Source organism: Papaver somniferum, chromosome 9, assembly GCF_003573695.1.
Source record: "Papaver somniferum cultivar HN1 chromosome 9, ASM357369v1, whole genome shotgun sequence".
Classification (NCBI taxonomy): domain Eukaryota; kingdom Viridiplantae; phylum Streptophyta; class Magnoliopsida; order Ranunculales; family Papaveraceae; genus Papaver; species Papaver somniferum.
In genome coordinates, this window is record NC_039366.1 from 151,502,255 (window position 1) to 151,514,291 (window position 12,037).

A 12,037-nucleotide genomic window follows, 5' to 3' on the forward strand; every position below is an offset into this window, starting at 1 on the left:
ATCCATATGATTAGTCTGCTCCGAGTATGATGTCCATCGTGAAACTATCTTAGTAGAGCTTTGTCACTTATATGAATTTTAGTATGCTTGAGTGAAAACTCGTGTACATCAATTGGAATTTCGCATCAGGGTACTTCCTCCTGTAATTAATAAGTATGCCAACCAAGGAGGTTCTTTAGTGCTTTCTAAGATTTTGCCTAAATATCTAGGGTCTGGAGTAATGATTTTGTGGGTATATCTCTGGTAAGCCCTCCCGAGACTATAACTCGGCCGCTAGGGCCACCTAGGGGTTTAAAGACTTATTGCATATGCTAAATGCAATCGACGATGCCTGTGAAAGTGAGTTAGGATTTTATTTTGTAGTTTTGATTTGCTCGGGACTAGCAAATAATAAGTTTGGGGGTATTTGATAGACACATTTATGTGTCTAATATATCTCATTTGTATATACTGTTAGTGCCCATTTTTATACTTATTATGGTGTTTTATTTATTTATAGGTGTTTTTGGAAAAATAATCTTTTGGGGCGAAAATTGGTTTAAAATGCGGCGTTTGAAGCTCCGTTGATAGCGCACCGGAAGTACCCCAGAAGTGCACCGGAAACATCCCAGAAATGTCCTGGAAGAACCCAGAAAAATTACTATTTCCACCCAAAATTACTATTTCAGCCCAAATTGCTAAAGGGACACCCAAACTGGATTAGGGACACCATCTTCAACATTTCAAATATTTGAATTTGGAGGGAAAATGGGTGAATAGTGCTGTCAAATTAGGGTTAGGATTTTGGAGGTCTTATAGTGAGACTAAACAACTAAAAATCATTGGGTATCTTCCATTGAGCTAAAAAGAGATAGTGGTATGATCGAATTCAGTTAGAATTGGCTGGATAATCACCAATTGATCAAAACATCAAGAACAATTTTGGCGGGAAACAAAAAATTCAAATAATGGTTTTGGCGGGAAAATATATTCTCTCCCTGGCAGATTTTCAAATTGATTTTCAATGGATTTGTGGAGAGACTAAATGACTGGAATTAATTGGGTCATATCTATTGAGTATAACAAGATTATTCTGAGCGTTAGAATGAGTTAAATTTGGCTAGAATCCGCTAACTTTCAATCGAGAGTTAAACAGGAGAGATACGCTCGAGTTCTCTGTGAGAGGAATTTTTGGGAAGTTTTGTAGACTAAATGGGGAAGATATCTGATCTTTTTTAGTGTTTATGCAACTACGGAAGTATTACAGCTCATATGCGCAGGCAGAGGGGATGGAGAAGATCATATCTCGGCTGACAGTGAAGAAAATGGAAAAAAATATTTTCCGAGTAATGGAGGATTATGTGGAGTTATTGCGAGTGATTCGTTGCGCCTGTTGGGTATAAAAGGACCCTTGGGAGCTGATAGAGGATTATCAAGAGTTTGGGGAAAGTTTTGGAGCCGAGAGAAGCGAAGGGGAGAAATATCTCCTGCTGTTGCTGCTGCGCTCGAGGAGGAGGAAGAAGATGAAGAACTGACGCTCCAGAAGCGTCGTTCTTCAACAGTACCCGCAGCAGTTCACTTGTGTCGCTTTTTACAGCACTAAGGTTGTATCGTTCTTTACTACACTTCAGTTTTGTTTTATATAGCGCAATTGTAACGCTTATTAATGTTGCGAATCTTTGTTTTAGCATTTTCTCATCTTTTAATCAACTTTTTGAGCTATAAAAATGTATTTTGAGAACATGATTAATATGAGTAGCTAAACCCCAATACTGGAATGATGGAGGAAGCCATATTTCACGCATATGATAATTATATTTAATTCTTTTTGACTACTTGCACTTTTTATAATCGTTTTATGATTTTTCTTAATTGATTGTCATTTCATTTGATGGTTTATGCTTGGTCATAGTGCTTTTGATATGCCATGCTTTCGATTTACAGTTAATCTTCTAAAAATCTACCTTGGCAAGAATGAGAGTCCTTATTATTTGAGCTATAACTATTTGGAATAAATATATGAATCCTGTGAATGATTAATGGTGGAATCCTGAGTCCCAGTGTCTCTTGATCCTGTGATAAATTTTGTATATATTTTTGTTTTAAAAATCTTTTCAAGTCCGAGCAACGAATTCTTATTTACCGCAAAATTAATACTACAACAAAAAATGGCGCCGCCGACGCGGACTTGTATATAGATTTTTTTTATTTTTTTTAGGTTTATTTTTATTTTTGTTCTTCTTTACGTTTTTGGGTTTTTGTCTTTTTCTTTCAGATTTTGGAAGTTGGTGCGAAAGAAAATTTTGCCAAAGTTTTTGGTGAATACTTAAAGACTGGAGTAAAAGGCAAAGCGAAAGGGGCGAAAGAAGAAGATTTTTTATTTTTTTTATTTTGATAAAAAAAAAGAGAGAGAAAAAAGAGAGATATTTGTATTTTATTTTTCTTAGACTTTTTTTTTTCTTTTGCACTTTTTTTTTAATGGACTTTGGAATTTAAATTTTGGGACATTATTTTTCATACCCTACGGAAGGGTATTATTAATTAAAAAAAAATAATTATATATAAGCTGTGTGCAGGGAAGGACGACGATTACTATATCGTCTCGGCCCCACGGTTTCGTACATGACATAGGAGTCGTGGCCCGAGTCGACTTCAACGGTTCATCCCCCGTCTGGTACGTGAGGTAAGTCCATTGAAACACTCGTGAATCTCCTGTAAGCGAGTTACTGTATTCCTTAAGGTGATTCATTGATTGAGGACGAATTTGGACTGTTTTTAAATTCCTAGTAAAGGGCAAGGCCTGGCCAATACAAGATAAGGGTTCGGATTTCATCACCGCTCCCTTCTTTCCCGCCTTAGGTAAACGGAACCTAACGCGAACCCAAGCTTAAAATTTGATTAGAACGAGACCGATAGGGTAACGAGCTTGGTAGGAAAATATTTCTAAAAATATTGGTTACTCTTTTAAGCATACTTCAAAGTTCTTGATGGTTTCTGTAAGTTGAATGCGTGACTGCGCCGCCTTGTAATACCGGTGAGGCTTTGGGTGTCAAAGCTCCACTGAGCTTCCCTCGCCTCGATTCAACTTACATTAACTCAGATTGATTCCAGAGGGGTGTGCTCAAATTGTAACGAATTCTTTTTCGAAGGAATAGAAGCTGGTCTAGAAAACAATCTAAGTAGAGCCATCATGCTTTTTGTTTGCTAGAAATCAGTAGGTTTGATTTGGTCGAGTCAGCCTTGTTTGTGATTGTGTATAATTCCCTTGCAATTAAGAATGTCGAACTGGTATGATAGAAGCCAATACAATGAGTATCGACCTGAATTTGAATATGGACATCATCGTTTTTATGACCATGTTGGGAATAGTGGTTGGGAACGCCATCCTTTGGAAGTATATGGGTCATACCCTGGTGAGCCCAATTACTATCCACACATGCATCAGTCTTACGAGCAAGAAGATTATAGTACTAGTTCTTCGTGTCTAGAGGATACAATCAAACTTTTGAAAAGTAGTCCTTTTTATGATCCATGTGTTCCTATTCCTCCTTTAGAAGAGTCCCTCAGGAAGTTAGCTGATTCGACGCGTAAGTTAGCTGAGATGAATAGTATAAATATAGACGAAAGAACTACAATAATGAGTGAACCTTCTTTAGAAGACCACCTCAAGCGGATAGCTGAGACAAACGAAAGAATTGCTCGAAATTACTTGAATTGCCAATATAGTGTATCCAATAATACCCTTGAGAATGAAGATAGTTATTTACATAATCAAGATAACAAGGTTAGAATTGGTAGCACTACTTGTTTTGATGAGGTTCGATCTTTTTCATGTTATTATGATGAGGATAGTGTTGATGGAGAATCATACTTATGTAGGAATAGTGATCAGGAAATGGATACTCCAATTGAGATTTACAATGATAATATTATTTCTATTTCAAATCCAAATAATTTTAGTAATTATTCACCTATTCAAAAGGACGAGGATTTGACTAGAGATACCCTCGTTTTAGACGATGTAGTATTTCCTGTCTACGAAGCCGATGATAGTTTTGAGGAACGAGTTTATTCGGAGAATATTGTTTTAGAGTCTAGAAATTTAGAAACATTAGACTTAGAAAAAGAACTCGTAGAAATGAGTGAGGATGAACCCTACTTAGAAGAATCAATTGACCATTTTCAGGAATCCGATGACCTAGAAATTAGGGAAGTTGCAACCACTCTTTCTAGAGACACAGAAAACTCTAAGTTTGGGGGTGATTATCAGTCTCCGGGTGCTTTAACTCTTAGAAAGTTCCCTCGTGTAGGACTTGACATTTGTGCCTCAACCATCTTACAAGATTATCTTCGTACACTTTTACCCGAACCTAATGATGTCCAGAGAGAAACTCAGTTGTTAGTAACTCATCCTCTGGTTGATGTGGTTAACCCAGGCTATGATACCAAGATTGACTTTGTTTTCCCATCAAATACTTTTCTTCCAATTGTGGGAACATATGAGTTTAAAATGTGTCAATTTTTAAGTTTTGAGACTAAACCTAATTATTTTAGGAGATTAGGGTCGACACATCTGTTTAAGGAAGACTATCACTCTCTGGCTTGTGGCAGTCTCCTTTTGTCAGCTCTTTTTGGTTTTGAAGACCCACAGTTATTCCGATTACTGTTATACGGTTCGAGTTGACTAAACCTTTCCTAAGTCTGGCTGAAGACTTTAAACTTAGAACTTCTTGGGAGGTAACCCAATCTCATGCAACCCGGTAATATCCTTCCTTAATTCTTTTACTTCAAATGGTAACAGTTTCTCCTTGTTCATGTTTTTAATTTTATCTTTAGAACATTGAGGACAATGTTAGATTTAAGTTTTGGGGTATTGGGAGAAACTTTTTAGTTGCATAATCAATAAACTCCAGAGCCTAAAAATTTATGCTTATTTAGGATGGCACTAACCAATCTAAGTGGATGGAAGCATTTTGGTTTTAGGAGTTGAGGGACCAACTGACTAGATGGAAACATCTAAAGAGTCTATTCATAAAAGCACAAAGCTCAGGTGTTAGAAATAACATGATAGTTTCTCCATATTTTGTTGAGTCCTTTTCATTTCTGTTTCTATTTTATTTTATTTTTAAACTATATTTCTCTAGGTGATTAGGTGGGGCTTACGATTCAAGTTGTTACCACTGCTAGGGTAAAATAGAGTGACTGAGAATGAAAAAAAAAGTTATGAAAAAAAAATATTTAGACCAGACCATTTGACCAAACGGAATAAAATTCAATAAAGTCGACCACAGGAACCCTTGTATATGCCAGTTGTGTTGACCTAGAGTTAGGATTATCTTAATGGTTCCCTTGTATATGCCAGTGATTTGATACTAGTCAGACTATCTCAGTCATTTAGGATAGGATTATTTTAGCAGTGGCCTTCAGACAGATATGAGAAACACCGTTCACTTAGTCAACATCAAAACCATCTATATTTTTCTATATCCATCTCTTAATCTATCCATATGATTAGTCTGACTCCGAGTATGATGTCCATCTGTGAAACTATCTTAGTAGAGCTTTGTCACTTATATGAATTTTAGTATGCTTGAGTGAAAACTCGTGTACATCAATTGGAATTTCGCATCAGGGTACTTCCTCCTGTAATTAATAAGTATGCCAACCAAGGAGGTTCTTTAGTGCTTTCTAAGATTTTGCCTAAATATCTAGGGTCTGGAGTAATGATTTGTGGGTATATCTCTGGTAAGCCCTCCCGAGACTATAACTCGGCCGCTAGGGCCACCTAGGGGTTTAAAGACTTATTGCATATGCTAAATGCAATCGACGATGCCTGTGAAAGTGAGTTAGGATTTTATTTTGTTTTGATTTGCTCGGGACTAGCAAATAATAAGTTTGGGGGTATTTGATAGACACATTTATGTGTCTATATATCTCATTTGTATATACTGTTAGTGCCCATTTTTATACTTATTATGGTGTTTTATTTATTTATAGGTGTTTTTGGAAAAATAATCTTTTGGGGCGAAATTGGTTTAAAATGCGGCGTTTGAAGCTCCGTTGATAGCGCACCGGAAGTACCCCAGAAGTGCACCGGAAACATCCCAGAAATGTCCTGGAAGAACCCAGAAAAATTACTATTTCCACCCAAAATTACTATTTCAGCCCAAATTGCTAAAGGGACACCCAAACTGGATTAGGGACACCATCTTCAACATTTCAAATATTTGAATTTGGAGGGAAAATGGGTGAATAGTGCTGTCAAATTAGGGTTAGGATTTTGGAGGTCTTATAGTGAGACTAAACAACTAAAAATCATTGGGTATCTTCCATTGAGCTAAAAAGAGATAGTGGTATGATCGAATTCAGTTAGAATTGGCTGGATAATCACCAATTGATCAAAACATCAAGAACAATTTTGGCGGGAAACAAAAAATTCAAATAATGGTTTTGGCGGGAAAATATATTCTCTCCCTGGCAGATTTTCAAATTGATTTTCGATGGATTTGTGGAGAGACTAAATGACTGGAATTAATTGGGTCATATCTATTGAGTATAACAAGATTATTCTGAGCGTTAGAATGAGTTAAATTTGGCTAGAATCCGCTAACTTTCAATCGAGAGTTAAACAGGAGAGATACGCTCGAGTTCTCTGTGAGAGGAATTTTTGGGAAGTTTTGTAGACTAAATGGGGAAGATATCTGATCTTTTTTAGTGTTTATGCAACTACGGAAGTATTACAGCTCATATGCGCAGGCAGAGGGGATGGAGAAGATCATATCTCGGCTGACAGTGAAGAAAATGGAAAAAAATATTTTCCGAGTAATGGAGGATTATGTGGAGTTATTGCGAGTGATTCGTTGCGCCTGTTGGGTATAAAAGGACCCTTGGGAGCTGATAGAGGATTATCAAGAGTTTGGGGAAAGTTTTGGAGCCGAGAGAAGCGAAGGGGAGAAATATCTCCTGCTGTTGCTGCTGCGCTCGAGGAGGAGGAAGAAGATGAAGAACTGACGCTCCAGAAGCGTCGTTCTTCAACAGTACCCGCAGCAGTTCACTTGTGTCGCTTTTTACAGCACTAAGGTTGTATCGTTCTTTACTACACTTCAGTTTTGTTTTATATAGCGCAATTGTAACGCTTATTAATGTTGCGAATCTTTGTTTTAGCATTTTCTCATCTTTTAGTCAACTTTTTGAGCTATAAAAATGTATTTTGAGAACATGATTAATATGAGTAGCTAAACCCCAATACTGGAATGATGGAGGAATCCATATTTCACGCATATGATAATTATATTTAATTCTTTTTGACTACTTGCACTTTTTATTAATCGTTTTATGATTTTTCTTAATTGATTGTCATTTCATTTGATGGTTTATGCTTGGTCATAGTGCTTTTGATATGTCATGCTTTCGATTTACAGTTAATCTTCTAAAAATCTACCTTGGCAAGAATGAGAGTCCTTATTATTTGAGCTATAACTATTTGGAATAAATATATGAATCCTGTGAATGATTAATGGTGGAATCTTGAGTCCCAGTGTCTCTTGATCTTGTTACAAATTTTGTATATATTTTTGTTTTAAAAATCTTTTCAAGTCCGAGCAACGAATTCTTATTTACCGCAAAATTAATACTACAACACATGCTTCTAGCAATTTCCGGAGCTCTTTCTCTACTGCTTTATGATACTCCGGTGCAACCTTTCTTATTTTCTGCCTGAAAGGTGGCATGCCTGGTTTGATACGTAGCTCGTGTTGCATTATTTTTGGATCAATCCCCGGCATGTCTCCTAACTTCCAGGCGAATACATCCGCGTATTCTTTAAGTAGTTTGGTTAAGGAAGCTTCTCTTTCTTCGTCCATTATGGTCCCTATTTTGATCATCTTCGGATTTTCTTCCGTTCCTATGTTGATTTCTTTTACGGGCTCCACTGGTGTGAACATCGGCTTTGGGTCCCCAAGGACAGGGACATTATTTAATTGATCTTTGGTATGTTCATGTTCTTCGTTGGCTGCTGAAGTACTTGCCTCCGTGTTAAGAATATTATCATTCTTTGTCAAGCCCTTCCTCGCGGTTTCATTGAGGAACAGGTTTATGGCCTTTTCTTTCGCAGCTTCTTTGTTTTTGGTCCTTCGGGTTTTTCGATCCTCTTCCTGTTCGTTGTTAATACGATCCTGAGTGGCCTGGCACTCCTTTGCAGAGACTCTATCTCCCTTGATTTCCATTACTCCCTCGGGTGTAGGGAATCTGAGATATTGGTAGTAAGTTGCTGCCACTCCCTTGAGTTTGTGGACCCATTTTCGGTCAATAATGACATTATAGGGGGATGGGGCGTCTACCACGCTGAACCGTGTTTCTACCTTCATGGGACCGGCGTTCACCTGCAACACGATGTCTCCCAATGGCTTTGTGGGCGCTCCATTGAACCCGTAGATGGTGTAATAAGAGGACATCAGCTGCTCATCATTGAGTTTCATCCGTTTGAAGGTGTCATAGAATAGAACATTAACTGAGCTTCCCCCGTCGATGAGTATCTTTTTGAGGTTACATCCGGCCACTGGTAGTGTGAGAACCAAGGGATCGTTATGGTCTTCCATATCTTCTTCGATATCTTCAGTATCGAAGATGATAGGTGCGTCCATCCACTCTTCGTGCTCGTCCACCTCTGCGCCATCAATCTTATATAACTCGCAGTGATCTTCGAATTGCTTTCTTAGCCTCTTTCCTATCTGTGCTGTAAGTGAGGGTCCTACGGCTTCGGAACACGAAATGGTGTTGATTGTGCGGTTTCCCTCTGGAAGTTGGACTTGCTTGGTTCGTTTGGATCTATCCTCGGTGACTTCCTTTCGTATGTATTGCTTGAGTTCGCCAGCATCAATCAACTTTTGGATCATTATTTTGAGGTTTTTGCATTTCTCGGTCTGGTGACCATTGAAGCAATGATACAATAATCTTTTGACTTCTCGGTCATTGGGGGCTGTTTTCCCTTAGACCATGGTCACTCCCTTTGATCTCTCGCAAGATCCGAGCGTAGCTAACATTGAGCTTCGTATAAACCTGATCTTCGAATTTTCGATCGCCTTTTTGTCGATCATCTCTTCGTTCCTTCCTATCTTCGTGTGGTCGTTCCTCTAAGCTATTCTTTTTGGCCCCACTGGTTTGTTCTGCGGAATTGGTACGGTGAGACCTTTGCGTTTGTGCCCTCGGGTTCTCACGCTAGATTTCTTTAAGACGGACATACTTCTCAATAATTATTCGAAGATCTCCTTCTGTCTTAGGTACGCTTCCGTGGATCTCAACAAACAGTGGACTCATTCGGTCTTATCCCCATTTGTAGCAGTTGATGCTTACTACGGGATCCACACTCCCTACAGCTTGGCAGATCTTATGCCATCTGTTGGTGTATTTCCTTGTGTTCTCCTTGTAACCAATTGCCAGTGAAAAGAGTTTATCCATTCCGGTGTTGACAGCTTTGTTGTACATGTAGGTTATCAAGAATTTCTCTGCGAGTTAATCGTAGGAGTTGATGGAATCAGGTGGCAGGTTGTCAAACCAAGACAAAGCCGACCCCTTCAGACTTGATGGGAAATACCTACAGAGGACGACGTCGTTTTGACTCCATCGGGCTAAGATACGATTATAATACTGGATATGTGTCGCGGGATCACTGGATCCGTCATAGCATTCAAAAGTTGGGACATGGAACTTCAGCGGAATGGGGGAGTTTGCCAGGCGATGAGTTACGGGCGTGGAGGTAGCCTCTTTCATCACCTCTTCAAGCCTTCCTCCGCCTTGTCTGGCTTTTAACTGCCTGATCTCAGCCATCATCTCATCACGCAGCTCTTCCATCGCGCGGTAATGTCCCACGTTCTCGTGCTCAGTTGAGCGTTTCTTTTTTCGGTCTTCACTATCATAATAATCTGAGTATTTGGCGGCATAATCCGGATCAGATGCACTACTTCCCCTAGCGGCGTTTGCTAGGATGATTCTTCGGTCTCGATTAGGATCTGGTGCCTTAGAATTTGCTTCGTCCAGTTGTTGGCTGGTCTTCGTGCTTTGGGCAATCCGATCTTTTAAGTCTTGATTCTCTCTAGCCATCGGAGCTACGACATCTGCGTAGACCTGCTGGCTCTTCTTCAATTCTTCGAGCTCTACCATCAGTCGATGGGACTGGTTAGACCCCTGATTGGGAGTTCCTGCTTGTACCCCTATGGCCATGGTTCCCCCTTCATCTACTGTGTGTATTAAGGGTGGTAGAGGATCAGCTTCGATTGTTGGTATCTCCAAGTTTGGTCCCCTCAGTTGAGTTTCCACCCGCGGTGCTAAAACCACGGGTATAGTTTGATTCCGACCGTTTGTTGACGGCATTCCAAAGGCTGGCGGGGGTGCGGGCTGATGTGTCATAGATTCTGCCACCCCTTCTCTTTGTTGATGGACTTGGTTTGTAACCAAAGTTTTGTTAGCTTCTGCAGCCTGAAGGGCCGCAACAGTGGCATTGCTCTTCGTAGCTGCTGCTTTGAGAGCCGCGACTGCAATGGAGTTAGTGTTCATAGGTGAGGTGATTTCCGCAGCATCCTGCCTCTGATTAGCTGTCTTAGCTTTGTCTCATTTCTGCTTACTTCGGGTCATGACCGGGGTAGTCCTCGGTGTCTCCTTTGATGAGGCTTTGGTTTTTCCTGCCTCTAGTGTATTTTCCATCTCGAGTCCTTTTCTGCATTGGGAAATTTCAAATAAAGAGAACCAAAGATATCCACGAGGATCGGGTTAGTGTCATTCGTACCCGAAAAATGTGTGGAATAAAAAGTGTTTACCTTAAGAAAGAAATGAGTTGCCCGAGGGCCTTAATAAAGAAAAACATAAAGACTTCAACGGTCTTGTTTTCGCAATACAAATCTTCTAATAAACAATCATGGATCTACATCCGCAGTGAAGATAAAAAAAAAGGAAATCTTTTGAAAAGGCAGATCCGTAGCGAAAACTCATGAATCTGATTATTAAGTCTCTTACTTAGTTTAAAAAACGCCGCACGTGCAAATCTGTGATAGATAGCCGTGGATTTGTCTGCTTTGAAATGGTGTTTGTGAAGATAAAGACCATGAACCCAGAATAAAAAAGGTTTTGAAAGCACGCTGAACCCAGAATAGAGCACAGCCATAATGCGCGTTTAAGGTGAAATCACAGGATAAGATAAATCTTTTACCGGGACAAAGTCCCTGTTTCTAGCGCCAGATTGTGAACACCTAAATCACGTGGAGCTTCTACGTGTTCACAAACAATGTTCGCACATGCTAAAAACTCTTGACTTAAATGTCACATGCATAAAGTAAATGATACTATCGGTTCATCGACTCAAAGCCCTCGGGCTCATCACTGCCTAGTCGAATAATATCAGGAAAATGATCGTATGAAGAGTAAGACTACAAATATGAACACAAATACGAATCATAAGGGATACGCAATGAATATAAAAGTGCTGAAATATAAATAAGATGGAGATTTACGTGGTTCGGCACTAAGGCCTACATCCACGGAGGTTGGTGTTTCACTATGTATTGAATATTTACAAAGACGAATGAGTTTTGAGTATACATTAGTCTGCGGAAGCAGGGGATTTACTTATTTTTCCTATTTCTCTCTCTCTCTTATGTTCTCTTCTAAGGATTGTGGATTGGTCGACCCCTTCTCTCTTAGTGGAGAGGGGTATTTATAGGGTTGGAACGTGGGTCCTACTTCTGAGAGGCCGTTGCAACCTTATCTTCTTGTGCTTTGTGTCCATCACGCGGTCTTCGTCTTTTACAATGCCCCCTGCGTTCCATGCTTGATCACGAAGGGTTGTCCTCGTTCGTCCTATGGGTTGATTGACACGTACACTGCTCAGAGTGTTTAATGCGGGTAGTTGAGACGTTTGCTCGTGTCAAACAAGTGTCTTCTTCCCCTGTCACATCCGTGTCAGTCAAATTGCTCCTCGCCGTTGATCTTGGCTCTTTCTGGGGATAAGAGAAAGTAGATCTTTGGGGCCTATTTGGTGCTCCGCAGTAACATCATACTTTGGTACACC